The sequence below is a fragment of the Suricata suricatta genome, chromosome 4 (assembly GCF_006229205.1).
Source record: "Suricata suricatta isolate VVHF042 chromosome 4, meerkat_22Aug2017_6uvM2_HiC, whole genome shotgun sequence".
Lineage (NCBI taxonomy): Eukaryota > Metazoa > Chordata > Mammalia > Carnivora > Herpestidae > Suricata > Suricata suricatta.
This window is the reverse complement of record NC_043703.1, coordinates 88,740,735-88,766,179: the sequence shown is the minus strand read 5'-3', so window position 1 is coordinate 88,766,179 and position 25,445 is coordinate 88,740,735. Positions and strand designations below refer to the sequence as shown.

General features: G+C 46.1%; 1 protein-coding gene across 14 annotated transcripts in view; it reads left to right on the top strand.

Moving 5' to 3' along the window:
- Nucleotides 1–246: 246 nt before the first annotated feature.
- The window catches only part of INPP4A (inositol polyphosphate-4-phosphatase type I A), a 136,477-nt gene continuing 111,278 nt past the window's right edge, over nt 247–25,445 (top strand). For 4 of the 14 annotated variants that reach the window (XM_029937189.1, XM_029937182.1, XM_029937188.1 and 1 more), the window contains exon 1: nt 248–395. The gene's annotated coding sequence lies outside the window, so the exon portion shown is untranslated. Of the gene's footprint in view, nt 396–25,445 lie in introns of all 14 variants that reach the window. The other 10 variants (XM_029937193.1, XM_029937186.1, XM_029937191.1 and 7 more) reach the window with 4 other exon arrangements.

Genomic DNA, 25,445 nt, shown 5'->3' with positions numbered 1-25,445 from the left:
GGCCGGGGCGCGCCAGGTAGGTGGGCCAGGCTGGGCGAGGGGCGACGCGGCTGCGGTGAGCGGCCGGGCGCAATGATGCAGCCGGCAGGGCGGGGCGCGGCGCGCATCCTGATACCGGGTGTGCTGGACTGGGAGGGCGCCCGCGGTTGTCATGGAAATCCTACAGCCTAGTGGTTCACCGGCGGTTGCGTCTTTGGAGAACAATCCGAGCCGGGCCGACCCCTAGCAAGGAGACCCGGACAGTCTCCGGCTGAGGGGAGTGCGGAGCTGGAACGGGTGATGAGGAGACAGGATGCAGGACGCTGCGACCCAGAGGCCACGTCTTGGCTCTTGCTTGATTCTAGTGACTTCAGACCCTGAAGGCCTCGCTGTGTATCGGGTGTAAACAGAACCGGGTAAAAATAAGCATGCTTCTTATTTAGGACATCTTGGTCTTCATCCTCTCAACTCTTCCCTTTTCTGCCTGCCCATAGTTACCCAACATTTCTGGCATCTTTGCTTTGTATATTATTTCTTTCTGGTACTGTTGGTCAGTTAATTGAGGCCTGAGCAATTTGCAGGGATCTGTGACCATCTATTGAATGTGTAGGCCATAGAAGATGGAAACACTCAAAATGTCAAAGGTAAATTTATGTCTTTGTGGGCGAAGGGAGCGGGGATGGGCTTGCTTTCCCTTCGCCTTGTCGCCTGCCCTCTGACATTACATAATGTATGCCTCCTGCCCGGAGTTCATCCATAATAACAGATCATGAGAATATTCCTCTGGCTAAGAAAGAAGTACAGGCAATCGTAAAGCCCATTTTCTTGTCTTTTGCTTTGCCACTGAATGTATTTTTGTTGGGAGGCTGCTTAAGAGTAGAATGCCCATAGGGTATCTAAACCAAGGGAATGGGGGTGGGGTGGCCCTTTGAATGTTGCAGTGAAATTCTGCCTGCTTCATCTTGGTTCACAGTGGATTGTGTGGACTGTGGGCAAGCCAGTGGGGTCAGGGCCTGAACATGCTGACTTGGGTGTGAATCCTGGATCTTCCACTTGCTAACTCTGGTTCTTGGTTTTCTCACCTCTAAAAGGTGAGAACAGAACCTGTTTTGCCATTTGTTTTGGAATAGAGATACTGTTGGCATTGGTAAATGCACATAGACTAGTTATAGGTTGTCCTAGAATTAAACTGAATTTTTCATTGGTTGAAAACAGGCTTTCTTTAAGAGGAATTTTGTCTTTGGACCTAGGGCCTTTGCTTTGGGGATTTTTGCTAAAATGTTTACTCCTGAAAGATGGAATCCATTGGTTTCTCTGAAGAAAATGAATGATGGTGTTCACGTGGGAAGGTCAGTGTGATTGTTACGTTGGAGTGTTGCCATCAGAAGAAGACGGTGATGCTGTCTCAAGGGTGGTTGTTGCCTATGAACAGAAATCCACAAGGCCTCATTCCCTGTGGTTTCTTGTAAACACACCTCTGTAACAACAAGCCAAAGTTACCGGGAGGATGAAGACCCGGCCTAAATGAAAGGATGCCTGACAGATGCAGAGGGAAGGGAAGGCTGTATTTATTTGTCCTGGGCTCTGCTGATTCTAGTGGCTGCTTTACTTCTGTTTTTCATTAAGCTTATGACATCTCAGTGTTTATCTGCTTTAGACTCTGAAGTCAAGGGTAGACATTACACTTTATTCCATTGTTTGGGAAACTGGCTATTTCCTTCTATTGCTGTGAAACTGAATATTAGGATTTTTTAAGAAGTTGCTTTAAGGAAAGGATGAAATAAAATAATACACACAAGAGCTTGTTATAAACTGTAAAGCACCAGAGAGATGGGGTGTATATGACAGGGCTACTGATCCTGCAAGTCCCTTTAGCCAGCAGCCTACCTGGGACATCCTGCTCAGCCAGCAAACCTGCAAATGCAGCTGAAGAATGGAACAAAAAGGCACGTGGGATCCACTAACCCATGACCCCCACCCCACAGCATTCTCGGGAACCCAGTAAGACAGAGGGATGGGGAGACTTTGGACCAAGGTTGGTCTCAGTTTTCTATGGAAAACTTCTTTACTGATTATGTATTTCACAAAAGTCCTCATACATTATCAGCTACTCATGGTGTCAGGATGCTTTGACTTTCATGGAGGAGAAAATAGCACAGATCTGCAGGGAAGAAGGCTTGATTATTTGGTTGCTTCTTTTGTAGAACTTGATTAATGAGCTGGTCTTGAGAGAGCCTTCAAAATGTATTTTTTCTAATGTCCTGGAACAGAAGCTCTGTGAGGAGAGCATGTTCTAGGGAGACCAATATTAACACCAAAGCAGGCCTGCTTTATTTTGTCTCTATGTGCTTTTAAGGAAAATGACATCATGCATCTAATTCCCAGGAATTTACCTGTATTTCTATACATATGCACACCTTCCTGTCTTTAAGTTGTTTAAACAGTGTTATTTCAGATTCACTGAGGAGCTCTAAGAGTAATCCAAAGAATTCCCAGTAACCTTTACCCACATTCTCCAAATGTTGACATTTGCTACATTAGCTTTATTCTTCTCTTGAATTTGTTTGTGTGTGATTACTTTTTTCTGAAGTAGACTTGATACCCTTTTACCTCTGAATACCTTATTGTGTATATCTTAAAAACAAGGACATTTTCTTACATAGTAACAGTATAGTTATTAAACATTAGGAAATTAAACATTGATACAACACTATATTTGATCTACAGGTCTTTTTCAGATCTTGCCAATAGCTCCCATAATGTCCTTTAGAGACAATCAAGATTATACATCATGTCAAATTGTGCTGTCTCTTTAGTTTGCTTTCATCTGGAACAGTTACTGAGTCTTTCTTTGTAGTTCGTGACATTGACATTTTGGAAGACTGCTGCCTATTTTTTGGATAACGTCTCCCACTTTGGGTTTGCCTGTAGTTTCCTCATGATTAATTGCAGATTATGCACTTTCGGCAAGAGTAGCACAAGGGTGACCCTGCAGCCATCTCCGCGCGTCCCATCAGGAGGAGGCATATGCTGTTGATTAGTCCCATTCACTAGTCAGGTTAACTTTGATCACTTGATTAAGGTGGTGTCTGCCAAGTTCCCATTGTAATTAATAGGTATCTGGTAGTAAGATAACTTGAAACTCTGTGATTATACTGTTACTCTTCATACTCTGACTCACTAGTTTTAGAATCCATTGATGATTCTTACCTGAACCAGTTATTATGCTGGCTGCTGACAGATAGTGATTTTTCTCCTTGTTTTTTAAATGTTTGTTTATTTTGAGGTGGAGAGAGAGAGAGAGGGAGGGAAAGGGAAAATCCCAAGCAGGTTCCGAGCTGTTTAGCGTGGAGCCCAGGTTGGGCCTTGATCTCATGAACTATAAAATCATGACCTGAGTGGAAATCAGGAATTGATGCTTAACCAGTGAGTCACCCAGGTGCCCAGATGGTGAATATTCTAATTCTATATTTCTTTCTGTACTTACCAGTTGGAATTAAAGGAAGAACATTTCTTTTTTCCTTTATCTTTTGATTTATACCTCTGCACTCATGAATTCCAGCTTTTTTTCTTTAAATGTTTTTTATTTATTTTTGAGAGACAGAGAGAGACAGCATGAGCAGGGGAGGGTCAGAGAGAGAGAGGGAAACACAGAATCTGAAGCAGGCTCCAGGCTCTGAGCTAGCTGTGAGCACAGAGCCTGACGTGGGGCTCGAACCCACGAACCGTGAGATCATGACCTGAGCCGAAGCCAGATGCTTAACCGGCTGAGCCACCCAGGCACCCCGAATTCCAGCTTTATGCAACAGATTATAGTTTCTTTAAAAAAATTTTTTTTTAATGTTTATTTATTTTGAGAGAGAGACAGAGACAGAGACAGAGTGCAAGCAGGGGAGGGGCAGAGAGAGACGGAGACACAGAATCTGAAGCAGGTTCCGGGCTCTGAGCTGTCAGCACAGAGCCCGACGTGGGGCTGAAACTCACCAACTGCAAGATCATGACCTGAGCCGAAGTCAGACACTTAGTCAACTGAGCCACCCAGGCGCCCCATATCGTTTCTTATGCTATTCATCTTGTTGCTTAAATTATCCCAGACTTGGCCTATAGGACCCCTTATGTCTTTTTGACATATCCTCATCATTCTTTGAGGACTTCTTTACTCTCTAGCACAAAACGCTCAAGACTCAGCTTATACTTTCCAGCCTTGAAATTAGCCATTTTCCCAAAGAGTCTTGGTTCCTTTTAATGGATAATGGTATTTAAAAACCAAGATCTGGATCCTAGGTATGCTCATTGCTATTGAGGTGTTGCCGCCTCTAGGCCCTTTTAGTTGGACATGTGCTCTCATTCACACATTACACAAAATTTTCTCTGATTTGCAAATTTAATGCTGTGTCATTATGTCCTGGAGATCTGTATGTACTGACATTAACAGATTTTTTTTTTGTCTGTATTCCAGAGTATGGGTTTATCATAATTTATTGGACTATCCTTTATCAATGGACATTTAGGTTATTCCCAATGTCCTGTTCTAAAAGTAGTGGCGAATCTGTGAATCATATAATTGTTAGTACTCTCTAATGTTTCTAACTTCTAGATTCCTAGAAGTAGAATTTCTGGGTCAAAGAGTAATTTTAAATGGAGAGCTTTGCCAAATTGCCCCCACTTCCAGGAGGCTTTCACTCTGGACTCCTTCTATTAGGGTGTGAAATTGTGTTTCTTTTTAACTCTGCCAACACTGAGTATAAATCTTGTCAATTTTTGTCAGTCTGATAGATAAAGAGGGCATTATTACTTTAATTATATTTCTCAAATTACCCAAAATATTGAAAACCTTTTTGTGCTAGCTTATACTTTTGCTTCTGTGAATTGCCTGTGCCTATCCTTTGCCTATTTTTTCTAATTAGGTTATTCTTTATATTACTGAATTGTGGAAGTTACTGTAACCTTAGACTTTATTCTTGGCAGCCTTAGAAGTCTCCTTTAAGGGTGATGCATTTTTGATGCTAGAGGAGAAGGAAACTACCATTTTCTGAGCACTCCTATGTCCCAGGCCCTGGGCCAAGTATTTATTTACATGCATCCTCTGCAAGTCCTGTGGGAAGTTGAGCTGTGATGTTGAGGAGGAAGCTTTGTGAGGCATGGCTAAGGTATCCACCTCAAAGTGATTGTAAGAGCTTGAACTGGGATTCAAACCCAGGTCTATCTGGATCTCGTGCCATTTCCATTAAATCACAGGATTTTAAAATAATCGCTCTACTTTATTGTAGCAATGCAGGACTAGGAATTCATTACCTGGAGCCTCCAATATCAGTAATTTCTATTTCTGATATTTTGATCTGTAAGTAAGGAGCTTTGAACATACACATCTTTCAAAACCATTTATTTTATTTCTGGAACTATTGTGGACTCTGCAGCCAGAGTTTTTGTGAGCCTCCAATCAGCTCTGTGACTATGGGCAAATAGCTTAATCTTTCTGTGCCTTGGTTTGCCCATCTGCAAAACTGGGCTGATGATAGTGCCAACCCTAGAGGCTTGTTGCGGGGTAAATAATACACATCAAGTGCTTGGAATGGCACCTGATGCCTGCTAAGCATTCAGCGACATGAACCTTTATGATGAGTTCATGGGTGCAGCAAGTGCAGGCAGTGTGGAACTTGGAATTAGAGCAGTCTTTTCTCTGCAGGTTTAACTATCCCTTTCTTCATAAGCTGACTGGGAAATGGAAAATCAGGGCCCCTGGGTACTGTGTGATTGTCTCCTCAATATGGTCTCTACACACACCTTGCTCATGCTCAGCCCAGCTGGCCCCTAGTGTTTGCTCAAAGTCCTTAACCTGGGACGGGTGAGACCCTGCAGCCCTTTCAACATGGAATCTGTTCCACGAGGCTCACCTGGTAAAGTCCTTAGAAGCAGACAGTCTCGGGGTGCCTGGGTGGCTCAGTCGGTTAAGCGTCCGGCTTCAGCTCAGGTCATGATCTCACGGTTCGTGGGTTTGAGCCCCGTGTCGGGCTCTGTGCTGACAGCTAGCTCAGAGCCTGGAGCCTGCTTCAGATTCTATGTCTCCCTCTCTCTCTGACCCTCCCCTGCTCATGCTGTCTCTGTCTCTCAAAAAAATAAATAAAAAGCCTTAAAAAATTAAAAAAAAAAAGAAGCAGACAGTCTCCAGTGGGGGGAGGGTCTATGGTGATAAAAATGTGCCCATTTTCTGGTATAGGGTCAGGAAGACAGAGGGCTGCCCTCTGGGAGGGGACCTCTGGAGGAGAAAAGCATTCAGCTCCTTGCAGCTCCCTTCCTGGGACACTGTAGGAGCCTTTCCCTCAAACATCTAGTAATTCTCCTGGCCTTTATGCAGTGCCCTTCCTGTTGCACTTACTAGGTAGAATTCTTAGGTCGAAATTCCCACTTCTCTTCCTGTTCCCCACACCCCTACCTTAACCTTTGTACAGCTGATATCGGCTGCTATCTGATAAAATTCATTCACTCCAGGATGTGGAACTTTTTCCCTTTGTTCTGTGTTGCTTGCATTTCAAATGGTGCCTCCTCTCTCTCTCTCTCTCTCTCTCTCTCTCTCTCTCTCTTTTATAGTTTGTTGTCAAGTTGGTTTCCACGTAACACCCAGTGCTCATCCCAATAAGAGCCCTCCATGCCCATCACCCATTTTCCCCTGTCCCCCTCCCCCATCAACCTTCAGTTTGTTTTCAGTATTTAAGAGTCTCTTATGGTTTGCCTTCCTCCCTCTCCTTAACTCTTTTTCCCCCTTCCCCTCTCCTATGGTCCTCTATTAAGTTTCTCCTGTTCCACATATAAGTGAAAACATATGGTTTCTGTCCTTCTCTGCCTGAGTTATTTCACTTAGCATGACACCCTCGAGTTCCATCCATGTTGCTACAAATGGCCAGATTTCATTCTTTCTCATTGCCATGTAGTATTCCATTGTATATATAAACCACATCTTCTTGATCCATTCATCAGTTGATGGACATTTAGGCTCTTTCCATGATTTGGCTATTGTTGAAAGTGCTGCTATGAACATTGGGGTACATGTGCCCCTATGTATCACTCCTGTATTCCTTGGGTAAATCCCTAGCAGTGCTATTGCTGGGTTATAGGGGAGTTCTGCTGTTAATTTTTAAAGGAACCTCCACACTGTTTTCCAGAGTGGCTCATTAGCCTTCTCTAACCTGCTAATTAGAATTTTCAAGGAGGATAACCTAGGTGTACCAATTCTCAAAGTGTGCAGGAAACACATCTAGGCAGGTGTGTGTTTCTGGAGTACAGGGTCCTCTTAGGAAACAAGGATGCCCAGTTTATGAGTCTCCCTAGATTATGGGGTGTGTCAGTTGGGGTACTTTGCACAAAGTAAACAATAAGGTCATTTATTATTTCATAGAACCAGAGTTTTACTCTATCAACAGTTTTGCAGTTTTATCAAGGACCTAGATTCTTCTGTTCTCTCCAGCCGTTACTGCTGGTGTCAACCCAGAGTGAGCCTCCTCATGATGACGAGTCCTTATGGTCAGCAGGACTGTGTGTTTCCCCACTCCTTACACCAGCCAGTTCCCAGCCACGGCCACACTGGTCTAGCTTCCCTTAGACCCAGAATGGGAGGCTGTGAGGATGCTGTGTGCTGATTGGCTTAGGAAGGAGTATTCCTCCATGGGCCCCGGGCAGTGGAATCAGCATCCTCTGAGACATTAGATGTGAGGCTCAGGTCCCACCCCAACCTACCAAATTAGAAATTTTGGGCTGGCATCTGGCACTCTGTGTTTTAGCAGGCCCTCTGGTGACTGTGATGCAAGTTCAAGTTTGAGAATTGCTTTTAGTGTAGTGTACCCCTTCACCCCTCATTCCTCAGCTGGAGATGGACTGGCTTTTCCTGAATCCAGAGAGGGTTGCTCCCAGAATAGGAAGAAGGGAGAGTGAGTGTTGGGTGGTCAGCCCACGGCGTAAACTGAGAAGCCTATGGGCACCTTTGTTCTCCATGCCCTCCCGCCCCCGGCCTGTGCCCCCCAGTTTACTGGCCCAACTGTTTCCTAGCCCCATGCCTGCAGCCTCTTCAGCTCCTCTGAGAGTGGCCCACATCCTCTCTGCAGGGCAAAAGGAATCAGCATGGTCACACCCCAGCCCCAGGTTCTGCCTCTGGCCCAGCAAGGATGGGAGTCCACGGGGCCAGCTGCTGTGGATCTGGACTGGTCCTTATGACTCACTTACCAGAGGCATTCCGGAAATATATTCTGATGTATAGAATTTGCTTACTGTGCTACTCTTTGTTCAATTAGAAAAAAAGAGAAAGCAGTACAGTTAGTAATGGCTTGAGAATGCTTAAGGACTTGGCCTGGGGACAGCCTGAGGGACTACTTTCAATGGCAGTTTATAGTTCTTTCTGGCTCTACCCAGTGTGACCTGCTTTGTTGTTCCCTTTTGCAAGTACAGATCCAACTTTATGTTTAGGTGAAGTGAACTAGCCACCTCCATGGTGTAATCTGTGAGCTCAAAATAGCTCACTGTTCCACATTTTTCCAGAAACTAGTGAGCCGAGGCATTTCTAGATTTTCTTGACTTTCCAAAGTTCATCTCAGTCCAGGCAGTCTCAGACCCTGCTGTACCACATCAGTGCTAATTGCTGAGGAAGGGCACCTGAGGAGACAGGGTGGACAGTGTTTTTCAAACAGCAGTGGTTTCTGAAATCAATTTGAGATTATAACCAGCATTTAAACTATTTTTATGAGGAGCGCCTTGGTGGCTTGGTTGGTTAAGCGTCAACTTCAGTTTGGGTCACAATCTCACATTTCGTGGGTTTGAGCCCCGCATCGGACTCTGTGCTGACAGCTCAGCCTGGAGCTTGCTTCGGATTCTGTTTTTCCCTTTCTCTCTGCCTCTCCCTCACTCACATTCTGTCTCTGTCTCTCAAATATAAACAAACATTAAAAACATTTAAACATTTTTTTTGAAATAAAATAGAAAATATCCAAGTATATTTTCTTATAGGAAGGTTAGGCATTTTTTTTGGTAAAAATGTAGCTATTTGCATGTGATGTATGTTCGGGTACTGTTTCACTGTGAACGCTTCCTACTGTGGGTTTGGGTTTGGGTTTGGCAAAAATGTGTAAAATCTGGAGGTTGAACATAGAGTGGAGGCGGCTGCTGTGGCCATGTACACAAATACATGTGTGCACACACAGGGTCTTTTCCTGGGGAGAGGGTCTCTGGCCTTCATCAGAACCTCAGGGGTTCTGGAGAACCGCTGATCTAAAATAAATCCCCCCCTGCCACCCCCCTTGAGAAGCAGGCAAAAGTTTATTAGAGTATAAGATTAGAAAGTAAGAGTAGTAGAAAAGCTCTCTTTACAGAGAGGGGGAGATTCGAAAGTGAATGCCCCTAAAAGGGGACTCTTTGAGCTGTGTGGGCCAGTGGGAGTGGAGCTGGAGCCCAGGAAGACAGGAAAAAAGTTGTAGGTGTTCTGGTCTTCCTCTGGCTTATTGTCTGTGGTATTTGATCATTCCTCCTGATGATGTTGAGGGTGCTTAGCATGGCCAGTCTGAGATGGGGAGGCAAGGCAGGGAGTGTGTGGGTTTGTCAGAGGTTTAAAATTTAATTGTGGACACCTGACCCATCCTTCTCCTAACAGGGTAAGTCAGTGTGTCTACCGACCGACCGACCTACACACACACACACACACACACACACACACACACACACACACAGAATGAGATAGGTAAGTAGGTTGGTAGCTGGATCCACCTTGTTTTGAGGCTAGCCCCATTGGAGCCATTACTGCCTGTAATCCCCCTGCAGTCCTTTGTGACTTGATAACAGGACAACTTCCAACTCACCTTGGCTGCCTTTGGGATGCATTAATGCAGGTGTTAGTCTGGTTTGTGTCACAAAGCATATGCAGCAATCTCTTTGGGGTGTCTGTGTATGTTTTTGAGGGGGGACAAGTTGGATTATGGGAAGAAAAAATGCTCGACATGAAGCTGAACTCAACTTTCTCATCTGTAAAATGGGGAACGTGCCTACATGGGGGTTTGGGTAGATTGAGATAAGCAGGAGATTTGTGTGTTGCAGCGCTCTGGACCAGTGCAGGTGGGAAGTTCGTGTCTTGTAGGAGACTCGGTATCTTTTCTCTCAGTTTTACAGTCTTGAAAGCCATTTTTCCCACAGTGCACTTTTTAAAAATGTTTATTTATTTACATTGAGAGAGAAAGAGAAAGCACTAGCAGGGAAGAGGCCAAGGGAGAGAGAGAATCCCAAGCAGGCCCCATGCTGTCAGTGCAGAACCCAACACAGGGCTCAAACTCATAAACCGAGAGATCATGACCTGAGCCAAAATCAAGAGTTGGATGTTTAACCAGCTCAGCCACCCAGGCACCTCCATAGTGCCCCTATTTTAAAAAAATGTACTGTATTCAGATTTCTCAACATCCTTCAAGTCATGTCCATGCTTTAGGTAGTTTCTTTGTAGGGGCATGGAGCTTGCTTAAGATTTGCTTAAGATGCTCTCTCCCCCTCTCCTCTCCTGTGTACATGTGCATGTGTGCTCTCTCTTTCTAATGTAAAAATAAACATTAAAAAAAAAAAGCACTAACAGCCATAAAAAATGTATTCAAAAGGCTAGAGTGCATCCATCTCTGACTCCCTCCCAGGGCATCTCTGAGGGTAATGTTGTAGAAGGAGATTCTGAGAGGCAGGGGACTGCCAGCAAAGGTCAGAGAAGGATGTGGGTAGAACAGGGAAGTGGGAGGGGCCTGGGCTCATAAAGTTTTGTTAGGTGATCACTGACCCAGCTAAGTCTTCCTGTGTATTGACACTTTTTTTTTTTGAGCTCATAAAAACTTGTGATTGTGTGAAGTGGATGTTGAGTATTTCACATTTCTTATTCATTGCTTTAACTGTGTCCTGCATAGACAAATGTTAAACAAAATGATCACATTATGTAATTGGGTAATAGTCAGATGGCTGATAAAATGCAGGAATAGAGTCCCATTAAGATGGGGCTGTGTGCCAAAAATGTCAAGGCATCCCAGAATCTGGGATTTGAAGAGGAGAGAGTGATGGGAGAATGGACTGGCCTTAGGGAAACACCATGCTGGTAGACAGTGCCCACCTCAGGGCACTCAGAAGCATGCATTTGGATTTTGCCCCTAACCTGCTGGTGACTTGGTGAAATCATGCCTGAATCTGACTTCCTTCCTCATTCATCTAGAGCGGGTGAATCCCACATTTCTTTCTCCTGTGGCTCCCAGTCCAACAATGAAGCAGAGTTGTGATCCTGCCTGAGGGCTGCATGGGTAAAGTTGGCATCAGGTGAGACACACATACATACTCAGTGTTTAGGGAAGTACTTCTTTAGTGTGTGGCCTTGGAAATCAAGGTCCTGTCTTTACTCTTTCACTTTCTGGCTCCCCTCTGCAGTGATTTACTAGGAGCTTTCTAGAGTACATAAACTTAGTGTCAGAGACCCTGGAATGCCCTGAATATGTCCATGAAGGTTGAAGCTGTCTGTGTATCATGCAGACCAAACTCTTCCTGGTCCAAGCAGAGTGTCTGGTACCTTCTCTGGCTCTTCTACCCTGCAGCCCACATCCCTACACCTGCCTTCTGAGGCCCATTGCATATAATCCCCCAGTACAGCTATAGGCTTTGTGTTGATGGTCACATCCTTGTCATTTTCCGTGAACTGATGGAGTGCACTTTACTCCTTGAAGTTTTCCCCTGATGATTTATGCACAGCTGTCCGGATCTAGATTGTCCCTCTTTGGCAGTTTGATGTCCTTCCCTGAATTCTTCACTTACCTCTCTCTGACCTCCTTTTACACTATTTTATTTCTTCTTATCCATTCCTGACCTTTTACAGAAAGGGTGCATGGATTTAAAGTTATCAGTTAAAGCATAAACTGATTAAAAATAATGAAAGACAGAGCTTCAAGTGGATACAACTATATGAGTGCTGTCCCTTCAAGAAGAGCCCTGAAATTATTTCAGGGATGCCTCTGTTGCTAGAAGCTGTCACCTTCTTCCTCTGCGTGTCTTTCTCCTTGAAACACTAAGAACTCATGAGAACAGGAACCTCTCTTACTTGATAGTGCAGATAGTCCTGCAAATAGTAGGCAATATGACTGCCCAATATACATATTTTTTGATTATCATTATAGGCACCTTTGAACCACATGATATTTGAATAACTTCACTAGAGGGAGAAAGATGTTTGGTTTTTTAAAAATTTTTATGTTTATTTATTATTGATACAGAGAGAAACAGAGGGGGAGGGGCAGAGAAAGAGGGAGACACAGAATCCGAAACAGGCTCCAGGCTCCGAGCTGTCAGCACAGAGCCCGAGGTGGGGCTGGAACCCACGAACTATGAGATCATGACCTGAGCTGAAGTCGGGCGCTCAACCGACTGAGCCACCCAGGCGCCCCAAGATGTTTATATTTTAAGTCAACATGATTATTTAATCATTCCTTAATTAGTCTGAGATCTTTACCCAGCTAGGTATTAGCCTTGTTGGTCAAAGAGAGAAGAAAAGCCAGCAGACAGGTTTGAAGCAGTGAGAGAAGCCTTTTGCAGATTGTGGACTGGCTCAAAGAGACAGGATGCTTCTGTGATGGCAGTGCCAGTCTTGTACCGACGTGGTCGTTAAGAGGCATCAGGCCCCTCAGTCTCGTGGGTCTGGTGTTCGGGTCTGTCCTCATAGCAGCCAGCACAGTCTTAGCCCCATCTGTAGCAGAGAGGGCTCTACACTGTAGTGAAACAGACTCATTCCAAACAGGATTAGATGAGATATGAAGCGCCAGGCCAGTGATCACTGTGTCATTCCTTTTGGAACTGGGCATCATGGGGTCTCACCAGTATTACATACCCTCAGGCTGGCTGTTTTGTAAACCATTAAGGATCGTACCCATATTTATCATGGCTACTAGCAGCACGGGGCTTAGACTGTGAACCTCATTTAATGGAGTCACTGAAATGAATAAAAACAGGGGCTATTTTTGCCTTATAACCTAGATTTGTCTGCACTAAATATGCAAGCTGAGCTATTAAATGGTTGGGGCAGTCAACAGGAATTCGGTATATTAAGGCTTTTTGAGTTTGCTACTCAGAGAGGCCTGGAAATAAGATTGCTTGCCTTTTTAGGATTATAAATGTTGATTATATTGAGGAGAAACTATTTTATGAAGCAACTTTACAATACAACAAAATGAATCTTAATATGCTTGTAAGGTCTTGTGAGCATGCACTCACTTGAGCCTGGAGCCCTGGGTAGATTCGAGAATGCTTTATTTAAAGCATTAAAGAAGGAAAAGGGGGCTATTCATGAACTTAAATCTGAAATAGTACCCATCTCTGTCAGCATCCCAGGACGGTAGCATTTACCACCGTTGGATGTAAGCGGGGAGTGGTAAAATTGTGAGGATTAACATTTGGCTACATATAACAGGAAGACATCTGAAGGAAAAGAGGCCTTGTCAGGGCAGGCGTGTCTTTCTTGGTAGTCGGACCTTGTGCTGTACCTGCCCTGTGGTGAGGCCCAGCGCCTCCTGTCTGAGGTGGCGGCTAGAGGTGCGGTCAGCTCGTGGGCCTTCCATGCACTGGGCTGGAGGAAGGCACACTTCCCAAGAACTCCTCATCCAATTTGTCCTGACATCTTGTTGGCAAGAACCAAACCCCTGGCCATAGCTAGCTGCATGGGAGGCAGACAGCCCCGGGCCAACTAAGTGTCAGGATCCTGGGGCTGCTGTGGAGGAAGCAAAGAAAAGACATTGGAGGCAACTGTGTGTCTCCTGCAAGTTGTCTTTTTCGGAAGGTGAATTTTTAATGCTTGTTGGAAAAACGTTGGCAGAACTTTCGGAAAACTTCATGGCTGTAGGCATGGAGAGCTAACTAAAAAGTTGAGAGTTTGAGACCTTTCTCACTTCCACATTGCTTTCATACGAGAGCCTGAAAGAGGTCACTTGATCCCTTTGTTCCTTCATTTCCTTATTTAGAAAACAGAAATGGCCGAGTTCTGAGCTAAATTCTCAGGGCCAGTGCCGAGGCGCAGAGACCAGAGCTCCTTCCCACCAGTAGTCCCTCTGGTGTCTCTGGACCTGTGGGTGTGTCTGGAGGGAAGGGCTGCTTGGGTGGGGGAAGGCAGCAAGTGAGGTCCAGGACAGGTCCTGTGGATGGGATGCCCTGGGGCCTAGGAGAAGGCAGACAGGCTTCTCCCCACCACAGTCCCCAGGGCTGGCTCATCCTTCCCGCCCTGAACCCACCACATACAGGTCCCCTCCCCAGTTGTGGGGACACCCAGCCTCACTAGCTGAATTGAGGGTGGCACCTGGGTCTGTGCCTCTCTCCTACCTCTTTCCCTCCTCATCTTGCTTTCCTCCCAGAAGGGAAATCCCAAGTGTCTGCCCTCCGTTGGATGAAAGGGATCTAATAACCAGTTTATTCTAGGTGTCAGTGAAATTGAATGTGTTCTTCTTTCAGAGGCATTTGGATTTTAAGGATATATGTAGGGTGCCTGGGTGGCTCAGTCGGTTAAGCGTCTGACTTCGGCTCAGGTCATGATATCACGTTCGTGGGTTCAAGCCCTGCGTCGGGCTCTGTGATGACAGCTCGGAGCCTGGAGCCTGCTTCCTGTTCTGTCTCCTTCTCTCTCTGCCCCTCCCCCTCTGATGCTCTGTCTCTCTCTGTATCAAAAATAAATAAAACATTAAAAAATAAAAGAAGGATATATGTGCTAGCAGTCCCTAAACTCAAAAGAGAGGCTCTCCAATGGTCAGATGTCAGGCCAAGGAATAGGCACGTATAGGAGAAGTTGCGGGCCCTCCTTGTGCCTGCCAGTCACTGGGTACAAGCGTTTGTCTGCTGCACGCCTGGGTAATGCTGGCCAGGCCAGCTGGTTCTGTCCTCTTCCCTCTACCCCAGTCCAGTGTGTGTGAGTGACACACACACCTCTCTCACCTCCCGTGTGTGCTCACACACCACTCAGGGACTCATACATGGCATTCACACATGTACTTACAGCTGCCATTTGCACATGTGCATATACACCTTTTGTATACACACACACACACACACACACATACACATACACACATCCTAACAGTCAGTAGCTACAGGAAGTTGAGCTCCTTTGAGGAGCTATGCTTTGCCTTCTATCTGATTGGAATCCCTGGGAGTTAGGGGTATAAACATGTATGTATTCAAGAATCTTTATAAATACTCTTTGAATTCATGCCTCTGAAATAAGGAAGTTTCTTTTTGTGTTTCCACAACTAATGATGAGAAATTGCTAATTTGTAGTGATGTTTCCTAGCCTTAAAAAATTTTTTTAGGGGTACCTGGGTGGTTCAGTAGGTTAAGCATCTGACTCTTGATTTCAGCTCAGGTCATGATCTCATTGTTCCTGGGTTCGAGCCCCACACTGGGGTCTGTGCTGACAGCACAGAGCCTGCATGAGATTCTCTCTCTCTGTCCCTCCCCTGCTTGCTCTCTTTCTCAAAATAAAAAATAAACTTAAAATTTTTTTTAGCTTCACATTTAAAAAACGAAAGGATTATCAAATGGCCCTTTCTCACCTTCTCTACCTGGAGTGGCTCCCGTAGGCAATGGATGAACATAGCATCTTTCTTGGTATTTCAGCGGGATCTTTACTGCCCGAGCTGATGATTATCTTCCAGGTTGGTTTCCTGTCCACTTTTTACTCAGTAGAAACATAGGTTGTTGAATTTTTTTTTTCATCTTTGAGAGTGAGATATTTTACTTAAGGGAGGAGTCTGTCAAACTTCATAGAACTACTTTTCTTGCCCCTTCATGGGTGTGCTGGTCCATGTGTTATGTGGAACTTGCCTTCCTATTACACATGTGCCACGGTTGAGTTTCTGGCCCCAGTGAACTGGATGCTGTACTTTTTCAGAAGAAACAAAAACCATTGGGACATTTCCTAAGTATGCAGTGTAAATGCAGAAAGTGAGGCCCTGGCCAGGGGGGAAGTGGTTCTGATTTCCATGTTTCATCTCCCACTCTTAAAGGGGAAAGCCCTTTCAAGGGAGTATGGTGGGAGAGAGAAGTACAGAGAAGGCAGAAGTTCTCGAAAGCATTGCCAACTGTAGAATGTTGCTGTCATGTGGCCCCTGGCCTGGTAACCCTTGCCAGGGCTGCATCTGAGTGCAAGATGGTGACCACCACAGGCCTAAAGACACCTGAAGCATCCGTGGGGCACAAAATAAAGTCCTAGGTCGTGGCGCCTGGGTGGCTCAGTTGGTTGAGTGTCTGACCCTTGATTTCAGCCCAGGTCATGATCCAGGGCATGGAATCAAGCCCTGTCTTAGGCTCTGTGCTAAGTGTGGAGTCTCCTTCAGATTCTCTCTCTCCCTCCCTCTTTCTCTCTCCCCCTCTCCCTCCCGCCCTCTTTTTCTCTCTCCCCCCTTCCCTCCATCCCTCTGCCACAACCCTTGGCCGCCCCCCCCCCAAAGAAGAATAAAGACTTAGGTCAGGATCCTGTAACTCTCAAGCAGAGCTTTGTCCAGTGGGAGAGACACTCACTGTGAGACAGTGTGGACAGGGCAGGTCTGTATTGTCCCAGGGGAAGGAGTGACACTGACTGAGTGGACCCAGGTCGAGTGCCTGCCCCTGATGCCGAGGAACTCGGCGCTCTGATTGCCCTGCCTGGGTCTCTTGGACGCCTGCACCCCCAAGTTGAGTGGCCTGAGGGAGAGTGGGTACACAGTTCCACGAATGGAGTGTAATTAGGGAGTGAGTGTTGGGCTACCAAAAGGAAAACAGCATGAAAGTAAGCTAACCTAGTCCAGGCACTCTGAAAGGCCAGTGTGCGCAGGGCTGGGTGCCTGGCTCCCCAGCACCCCCTGTTTGGGAGCCCCTCTTACCCTCTCCTTCTTGGTGTGTAGCTCCTTGACAGTAGCTCCTTAGAGGTCCAGAGGAATCCCTTAAAATGTTAAATTCAGCTTTACTGTGTTTTATTGACAGGGGAGGGTGTTGTGTCCTACAGTGGCATTGCTGTTTGTGAGGATTGTTCTCTGGGGTGTCATCGGACATAAGTGTCCTTCAGGGAAGGAACAGTAGCTCAGTTTTCTTTGTATCTCCAGAGTATCCCACGGTGCCTGGTACAAAATAGGTGTATAGTCAGTGTTTGTTGAATGAATAAATGAATGAACAAAGCTGCCATTTCATTGTGGAAAGTGCAAGAAAAGCCTCAGCCTTTCCCTAGGAAGACAGCCGATTTCCCGGAAGTCAAGTCGGGTTCGGTCCAACTAAGGAGAGGGAAGTGAGACCAGGACTTGTGGCATAGTTGGTGTCTCAGCCAGTCCTCGCTGAAACCAAACCAGGCAGCTTGCGTCCCTGTACCTGGTATGTCCTGCCTGTGCAGTGGCATTCGTGTCCTTGGCACCAAGCCCTGTCAGCCAGCTGTCTGGCGGCTAGCAGCTGCTTCTGTTCCTCCAGGAAGCAAGTGCCACACCTTAGAGCTCAGTCATCTTGGATTGTTTTTTTTGTGTAATCAACCTCCCATCTGCACAGGGTCGCAATTTGTGGTATCATAGGTGCTAAAAGAGAAGCCCAATATGGTGGGGTGCACAGGAAAAGTGGCTTCCTCCTCTCCTGGGCCTTGGGGACATCACAGGACTTCACATAGAGTTATGTGTCAAGGGTGGAGGTGATAGCTCCAGCTGGGGGTTTCAGGAGCGAAGCGTGGGGAGGATGGTTGGGGGGGGTAATGCATCAGGAGGGAGGCTTAGGAGAGACAGGGTCAGCTCACCGAGAGTCTCAAGGTCCATCAGGCCTTTTCAGGTTTGGGACTTCGTCCCACACAGGAGCTTTCTCAGACTTTTTAAAAACTTTTTTTAAATTCTGTTTTGCTTATATCATTGTTTGAAATGACAAGCGATTTCAAAGTCTTTCTAGGGATTTGGGGAGACCCTTTGTTAGATGGTAATAGTTCTTGTAGCCATACCTGTGTTCTAACCAGGTTTGTGGGCCAGGATGGGCTCCCTCATTTCCGCTCAGTGGTGTGAGCACTACAGTTCACTGAACCCGGATGCAGGGTCCCCAGAGCCCACAGTGGTGGCGATAAAGCCATGTCTGTGTCATGATGGAAATGAAACTAGGACTGGGGAAGGATTTTCTAAACCACCTGTGAAAATTGGGCTGGCTGTGAGGAAAAGAAAGTATTGGGGTTTGAAGAACCCCAGAAATCTGGGTTTCTAGAAACAAATACTAATTGTCTCAGGATCCTTTCCCTGCACAGTGAAACAGCTGAGTGGGCAGCTCCAATTGGCCCTATCTCCTCCACAGTCATGCTCTTGCTATGACCTTGTAGGGTCTCCAGACTTGGGAGGGGGTGCAGTATAGATATAAAATACAGTCAAGCCTGTTGGCCAGTGGCTGGGGGAGAGAGTGCAGTAGTGAGAGATTATGGGGACAGGACTTGGCTTGTGGTTGTGCAAGATCACGCTCCTACTCTAAGATTTTGTGACTGTGAGGACTGGGGCATAAACTTCACTGTGCCATATAGTGTGGTTGATGTGGTCAGGGAGAACCATGTGGCAGAAGGGCAAGGCTGGAGAGTAAGGAAGTGAAGGGCAGAGAGCAAGGGATGAGGCAATGGAAATTATTGCCAGCAGCGGGAGCAGCCTTCTCAATTTCCTCACCTGCTGCAGTGACACTGACTCAGAGAAGTGCCCCCTTTGAACTCCATTCTCTTATTAGTGACTATACACTAATGTCACTTGGTGGGAGTCCTCAAAACCTGCTTGTACTTAGCTTGATTTGACACATTTGATAACATTTTATATTATGTTTCACAATAGGCATACATTTTTATGGTTCAAAAATTAGAAGGTACAGCAGGATATATATGGTAAAGTTGGCCTCCTACTGCAGCCACCCAGATCCCCTCCTGGACACCCCAATGCCATGTGCTTTTCTTGTGTTCTTCCCAAGATATTCTGTGTCTGTGCCAGCAGATGTGTGTGTGTACACATTGAAATTTTTTACGCCCACAGTATCATGTTCTATGTCCGCTGGACCCCTCACTACCTCCCCTTACTGTTCCTTGGTAGTCATTGCATAGTTTCTCTTTGTTTTGCCCAGCTACACAGCATCCCTTTGCCAGGCTGTGCTGTAAATTCCTTGACTAGTGATCTCTCTCTCTCTTTTTTTTTAATTTAACATGTTTATTTATTTGTTTTGAGAGAGAAAGAGGGAGCTCACGTGCATAGGAGGGGCAGAGAGAGAGAGAGAGAGAGAGAGAGGAAAGAAAGAGAATCCCAAGCAGGCTCTGTGCTGTTGGCCTGGAGCCCAATGTACAGATCTCATGACCCTGAAATCATGACCTGAGCTGAAATCAAGAGTCAGACACCTAACCAACTGAGCCACCTAGGCATCCCTGACTAGTGCTCTTTTGAGCTTGGTAGGCTCTTCCTGGTCTGTGCTGGGCACTAATGTGTTAGCTCTTTGAAAGAGGCCACCCCCCCACCCCCACCCCCTTGCCCTAAGGTGTGGATAGAGTATTGCCCTGTCTGGAAGGAGAATGTGGGGTTGGGTGATATTTAGAAGTTTACTGATATTCTCATCTGGACTATAACTTTCTTTGGGGAGTAGAGGGGAGCTATTTAATGGTTAGATATTATTATTTGTAAGATACACTTCTTTAAAATATTACCTTTGGTTGCATACAGGCCTTTTAAACCAACCCATAGCTTTCTGAATGAGGCTTGTCAAGGCGACATTTGACCCGAGCTTCAAGAGCAGTGGCTCCAAGGGACTTTGCAGGGCCCACTGCAAGTTCCAGCTACTACCTGTGCTGCAGATGGTTCTGGAGGGATGTCTCCGACAGCCACAACCAGGGATGCATGGTGCTGTGGCATCCAGCTTGTGACGATATCTGGCTGAGGCTGGTTCTGCCCGCCCAGTGACTCATTTGCCCCTCCACTATGCCTTGTGTCTGAGAGAGAAGGGAACAGCCTGGATGCGGGCATTGTGAATATGTCATTGGAGTCATGTTGGATGGTCCTTGTCAGTTTCTAAATCTGCAAGACAGTCCTGGTGGTTTAGCACAGTGCAGCCGGTGTGCAGTTACCTCCCAGGGCAACATTATACAGGGAGAGGACATCTGTGAGGCCCCCACCTTCAGTCCCACACCTGGGGATGCTCTGGAGAACAAGTCTGATGGCAGCCCACTCCCAGAGAGTTCACAGCTGTACTGCTGCTTCCTAGCCCCTGTGTGGGCGTCAGCAGGACACATCCAAGCCGTGAGGCCTCTGGGGGGTGGGGGGGGGGAAGGGCTGACAGATGTTAGACGTTACCTCTGAGGTCTGCTGTGTGCAGTGCCAGTGGCCAAGGGGCACTGAGGTGGCTCTTTCTGCCCCTTAGTGGCTGTCGGCCAGCTCAGGGCACCAGTCTGTGCTGGATGAACCCAGCTGTTGCAGAAGGTCAGAGAAGAATGGGAGCAAAGAAGGCAGTTCAGGGGGCCAGCAGATGACCACTTTCAGGAAGTGAACAGTCTTCTTCTCGTTCATATTTTCTCTAAAATACTCTTGAGGTTTTGAGGCTCCACCCAAGTCCTTTGTGGCTAAGGGCTGCCTGTCCTGGTGGAAGGGATGGTTTCAAATCTTGTGCTGGCCCGAGTCTAGGTGGTGGGGTCCTGGGGCAACACAGTCCTGCCTCTGAAACTGAATGGAGGCAGAGGGGAGGCAGACTTGCTGTCAGGGTCATGGGGCCTCCTCCACACAGAGCTCAGGAGCAGGCCGCTAACAGCGGAGGAAGTGTAATTATTGCACATGGTGCGTTTCGACATTGGGACTCAACCCTCAAGAAGGAAGACCAAGGGTGGGGGTGCATGGTGCCTGGGCTGAAGAAATGAAAAGGGGGCAGAGGGCTGAACGTTAACTGCCTTATTGTTTGCTCACCCAGTTGGCTCTTTTCTTGGGCTGGCCCTGGCAGGGCAGAGTTCTCTTGCCCCACCCCAGCTTCAGGGCCTGTGGCTGGGAGAAGTTCTCTTGCAGTGTTTGGTCAAGGTAAGGGATCTCTGATGACAGCTTGTGATGCCTAAGGCCAGGAGGGTCTAATCCATGAGACATCAGGAAAACTTTCCCTGTGAGTATGTGAGCTAATTGTACTGGATGTTTATGCCTGTGGCAATATTGTGCTTACATGGGATGAGCTAAGAGTCCTTGCATAGCTTTGGAAACTCCCTTTGGGGATGCCATTGAGAGAAACAATAAATATGAGAGAATTTTTAAAATGTAAGCAGGATAGGGGTGTGTGGATGGCTCAGTCAGTTAAACGTCCAAGTCTTTTTTTTTTGGGGGGGGGGTTGTAAATAAATACAGTTTATTGTAGTCACATAATTTTGTATGATTTAAAGTAACTTTTTCAATGACTAATCAATTAATGATGTTAAATTAATTGGGTCTTTTTTTTTATGTTTATTTTTGAGAGAGAGAGAGAGACCGCAAAAGTGTGGGGGTGGGGGGCAGAGAGAAAGGGAGACACAGAATTTGAAGCAGGCTCTAGGCTCTGAGCTGTCAGCACAGAGCACAATGCAGGACTCAAACGCACAGACCGCGAGCTCATGACCCAAACTGAAGTTGGACATTCAACCGACTGTACCATCCAGTGCCCCAAGTGTCCAACTGTTGATTTCAGCTCAGGTTATGGTCTCATGGTTGGTGGAATCAAGTCTTGCGTTGGGCTCTGTGCTGACAGCCTGGAGCCTGCTTGGAATTCTCTCTTCCTTTCTCCCTTTTTCTTCCTCTCTCTTAAAATAAATAAATAATCATTTAAAAAACTGTAAGCAAGATAATCACCGCATAAGGCAGTAACTCTTCACCACCACTGGCTGGTGGTCCAGGGAGGGTGGCAGGGACTACCCTAAATTGATGGACATTTCTTCCTGCTGTGCCAGGAACCTTGCTGATTGCTTCACATGCCCACATTTAGTCCCCTTGTATTAGTTTCTTAGGACTTCTGTAGCAAATTCTTACAGACTTGGTGGCTTAAACCAACACAGATGTATTCTCTCACAGTTCTGGAGGCTAGAAGTCTAAAATCAGTATCACAGGCTCCAAATCAAGGGTTCATCAGTGCCATGCTCTCCCTGGTAGCATTAGGGAGGAGTCCATTTCTTGCCTTGTCCAGCTTTTGTGGCTTCTGGCATTCCTTGGCTCATGACCCCACCCCACCTCCCCACCTCCATCTTCATTGTCAGCTGTGTAGCATCTTCTTTGTGACTTCTTACTTGTGCTTCTGTCACATGCCCTCCATCTGTCTGAAATCACCCTTAGCCTCTTCCTTGTAAGGGCACCTATGATTGGAATTAGAGCCCACCCATGTCATGTAATCTCTCTACCTCAATCCTTATTTTAATCACATCTGCAAAGTCTTTGCCATATAAATAGCATTTGCAGGTTCCAGGCATTAGAATGTGGACATCTGCCTCACTTGCTCTACCACATCCCACAACAGCCTTCGGAGGACACTCAGTGATGAGGAAGCCAAGGCTTGGAGAGGCTGAGCAGCTCTTGGGTGGCCTTGGTTCTTTCTTCCCTCTGATGCTACAGTAGGAGCCATTATGTGATGTTGCTGGACACGCACTCGATGAACAGATGAGACCCTGTCATTTTCCCATGTTGTTACATTGGTTTGAGAAAAATAAGAGCTTCGGGGTCGGGGGTCATCACTGTACCTTGCTAGGGACATGTTTGTTTAATGAATGAGTTTGTTTCACTGTGGCCAAATGGCTTTGGGCAGCCTCATTTTCCTCATTTGTACATTGATTATAGAACAACCTGGTGAAAATTAGATGGTATCACATGAGTGAAATGGCCCAGCATGGGCATGTGTGCTGGGGCCTTAGTCAGTGTGAGTTCCTGGTCCTAGCCAGGAAGAAGTCACATGAAGGCCAGATGACGTCTAGGATGGACTGTGTTAATCTCTGAAAGATATAGTGCATTGGGAGATGTGCAAATAGCCAGCTTACTGATAGGACAAACATCTCTCAAATACTTCCTTGTGCTGGGCAGTCTGATAGGTAGAAGGAAAAGAACAGCTAACAGAACATACTCTTCCTGCCTTGGGGCTGGGGGCTGGGGAGTCAGAGGACAGACAGTTGAAAAGTCTTTCCACTATTGTGGACTGAGCAAAGTTGTCTTTGATGTGAATGTGAACAGATTTGTGTATTACATATCTTTTTGTATTTATATATTATAAACAGCGTGAAAATTGACAGTCCATGTTTCTGAGTCTGTTCCATATCTTCAGCTCGTCCTTCTTGCACCACCACCTCAGTGGCTGTTTGGAGGTCCCTGATAGCAGACTGGGCCCCTTAATCTCCTTCCCCAGAGAGTAGAGCCTGCTTCCTCTTCTCCACACTGGCCCCCACTCAGGTGGGTGGGGCTGCGTTCCTCCCTGGGTACCCTGGTCTTTGGGCCTCTGACCTCCCTCTGATCATCTGGCCCCATACCCAGGCCAGCTTTGCCCACTTTGCTCAGTTTGTGCTCTGTCCCCCACAAGTCTTGCTCCGACCTCTCCCCAGATACTCAGGAAGGTACCTGTCTTGTTGTGTTTCTTAAGCTAACCTTGCTGAGCACTCACTGTGTACCAGGGCCAGATGGCTCAAGTGAGGTAACCTGCATTCCCTGTCATGAATTATGAGCCACTAGCGGAGCCTTGCTGAATGCTAGTTGCTGTGTTCCGTCCATGTGCACACCACTCATCTTACAGTTGAAAGAATTGGGGTGCAGAGAAGTTCGGTCATCCAGGTGGTCAGTGGCAGGGCAGGAGTTATGGGTCTTTCAGTCCACGAACCTCCTTACTTACAGCTAAGCCAGGTAGGCCCTGCCCAATGATAGACCAGCCACCAATTGCATAGCAGTGGTGGGGGGGTGCCAACAGGTGACAGTATTTGTATGCTTTTTTTTTTTTAACATCTATTTATTTTTGAGAGACAGATCATGAGCAGGGGAGGGGCAGAGAGAGGGGGACACACAGAATCGGAAGCAGGCTCCAGGCTCTGAGCTGCCAGCACAGAGCCTGACGCAGGGCCCAAACCCATGAACTGTGAGATCATAACCTGAGCCGACGTCAGATGCTCAACCGACTGAGCTACCCCTGTTTGTATGCCTTTTGATGGGGATCCACAGTTTCATTTTTATTTTTTTAATTTCTAGAGAGAGAGCGAGAGGGAAGGAGCGAGAGAGAAGGAGCGAGAGAGCGTTCACAAAAGCAGGGGGGTGGGGAGATCGAGAGAGAAAGAGATAATCTTAAGGAGATTCTGCTCAGCGCTGAGCCTGATGCCGGGCTTGATTTCATGACCGGGGATCGTAACCTAAGTCAAAATCAGAAGTCAGACGCTTAACTGACTGACCCAGCAAGGAGCCCCTCCATGTCTATTTTAAATGCAGGTCTCATGCTTGTTTATGTTCTGGGAGTCACTCAATGAGCATGCCAGACTTTGGACTCTGAGTGTCTTTGAGTAGAGTTGAGACAGAGTTGCTGTGTTTTCCCCTTAGATGCCTGGAGCTCATGCAGTACACCCATCTTCTTTCCCCTAGTCTGTTTACCCGTCACCACTCTGTTATCTTGATCTGCCATATGTTTACGTCCTTTCTCACCGTGTTACCAGTTTAGACTGAGAACTCACTGCAGTATTAGTGACCGCCCCCCTCCCCCTCAGTGTGGGGACAGGTACAGTGGAGACTCATGCTTGTAAGTAAGCAGAACGTCTCTTCTCTACCTCTGTGGTTTAGCATCTGAGTGATGGAAAGCTTCTTTACCTTAAGTAACAAATGTTTTTGCATATACCCAGCATACATCCACTCACATTTGATTTTCTTGTATTCTAATAACATTTTCCTTATTTTCAAATAGCAAAAGAACAAATGAGTTAAACAGGCATTTGCCTATTGGCTTGGAAACCTAAATACCATCTTAATGGTAATTTTATATGAAAAGAAATATTCTCTGGGTTCCAAATAGTTTATAAATGGACTTTTGGAGTGCAGCCTGTTGATTGAACTGCCCAGAAGTTCTGCCTCTCCTTTGTGGAATTCTAGAGGTGAGTTTTAAACTATTTATCAATTAAAGTGCTTTGTTTACTTTCCAATGTAATGAGACCATGAACAAATTTAACATGTGATAGCCGTAAATAAGTGGAATAATAGTAAAATATTGAAGTTTTACAGTAAGGGGTAAAGACACCCCAATTTTTTTTTTATTTGCAGATGACTTTATTGTGGATGTAGAAAATCCCCAGAAGTGTACACACACACACACACACACACACACACACACACTGTTAGAACTAATGAATGAGTTCAACAAGGTGGAAGGGTATAAGATTAATATACAAAAACATTCCATTTCTGTTACAAGCAATAAACAATCTGAAAATTAAATTAAGTGATGTAATTCCCACTAGTATCCAAAAAAGGAAGGTCTTAGGAATAAAGTTATTAGAA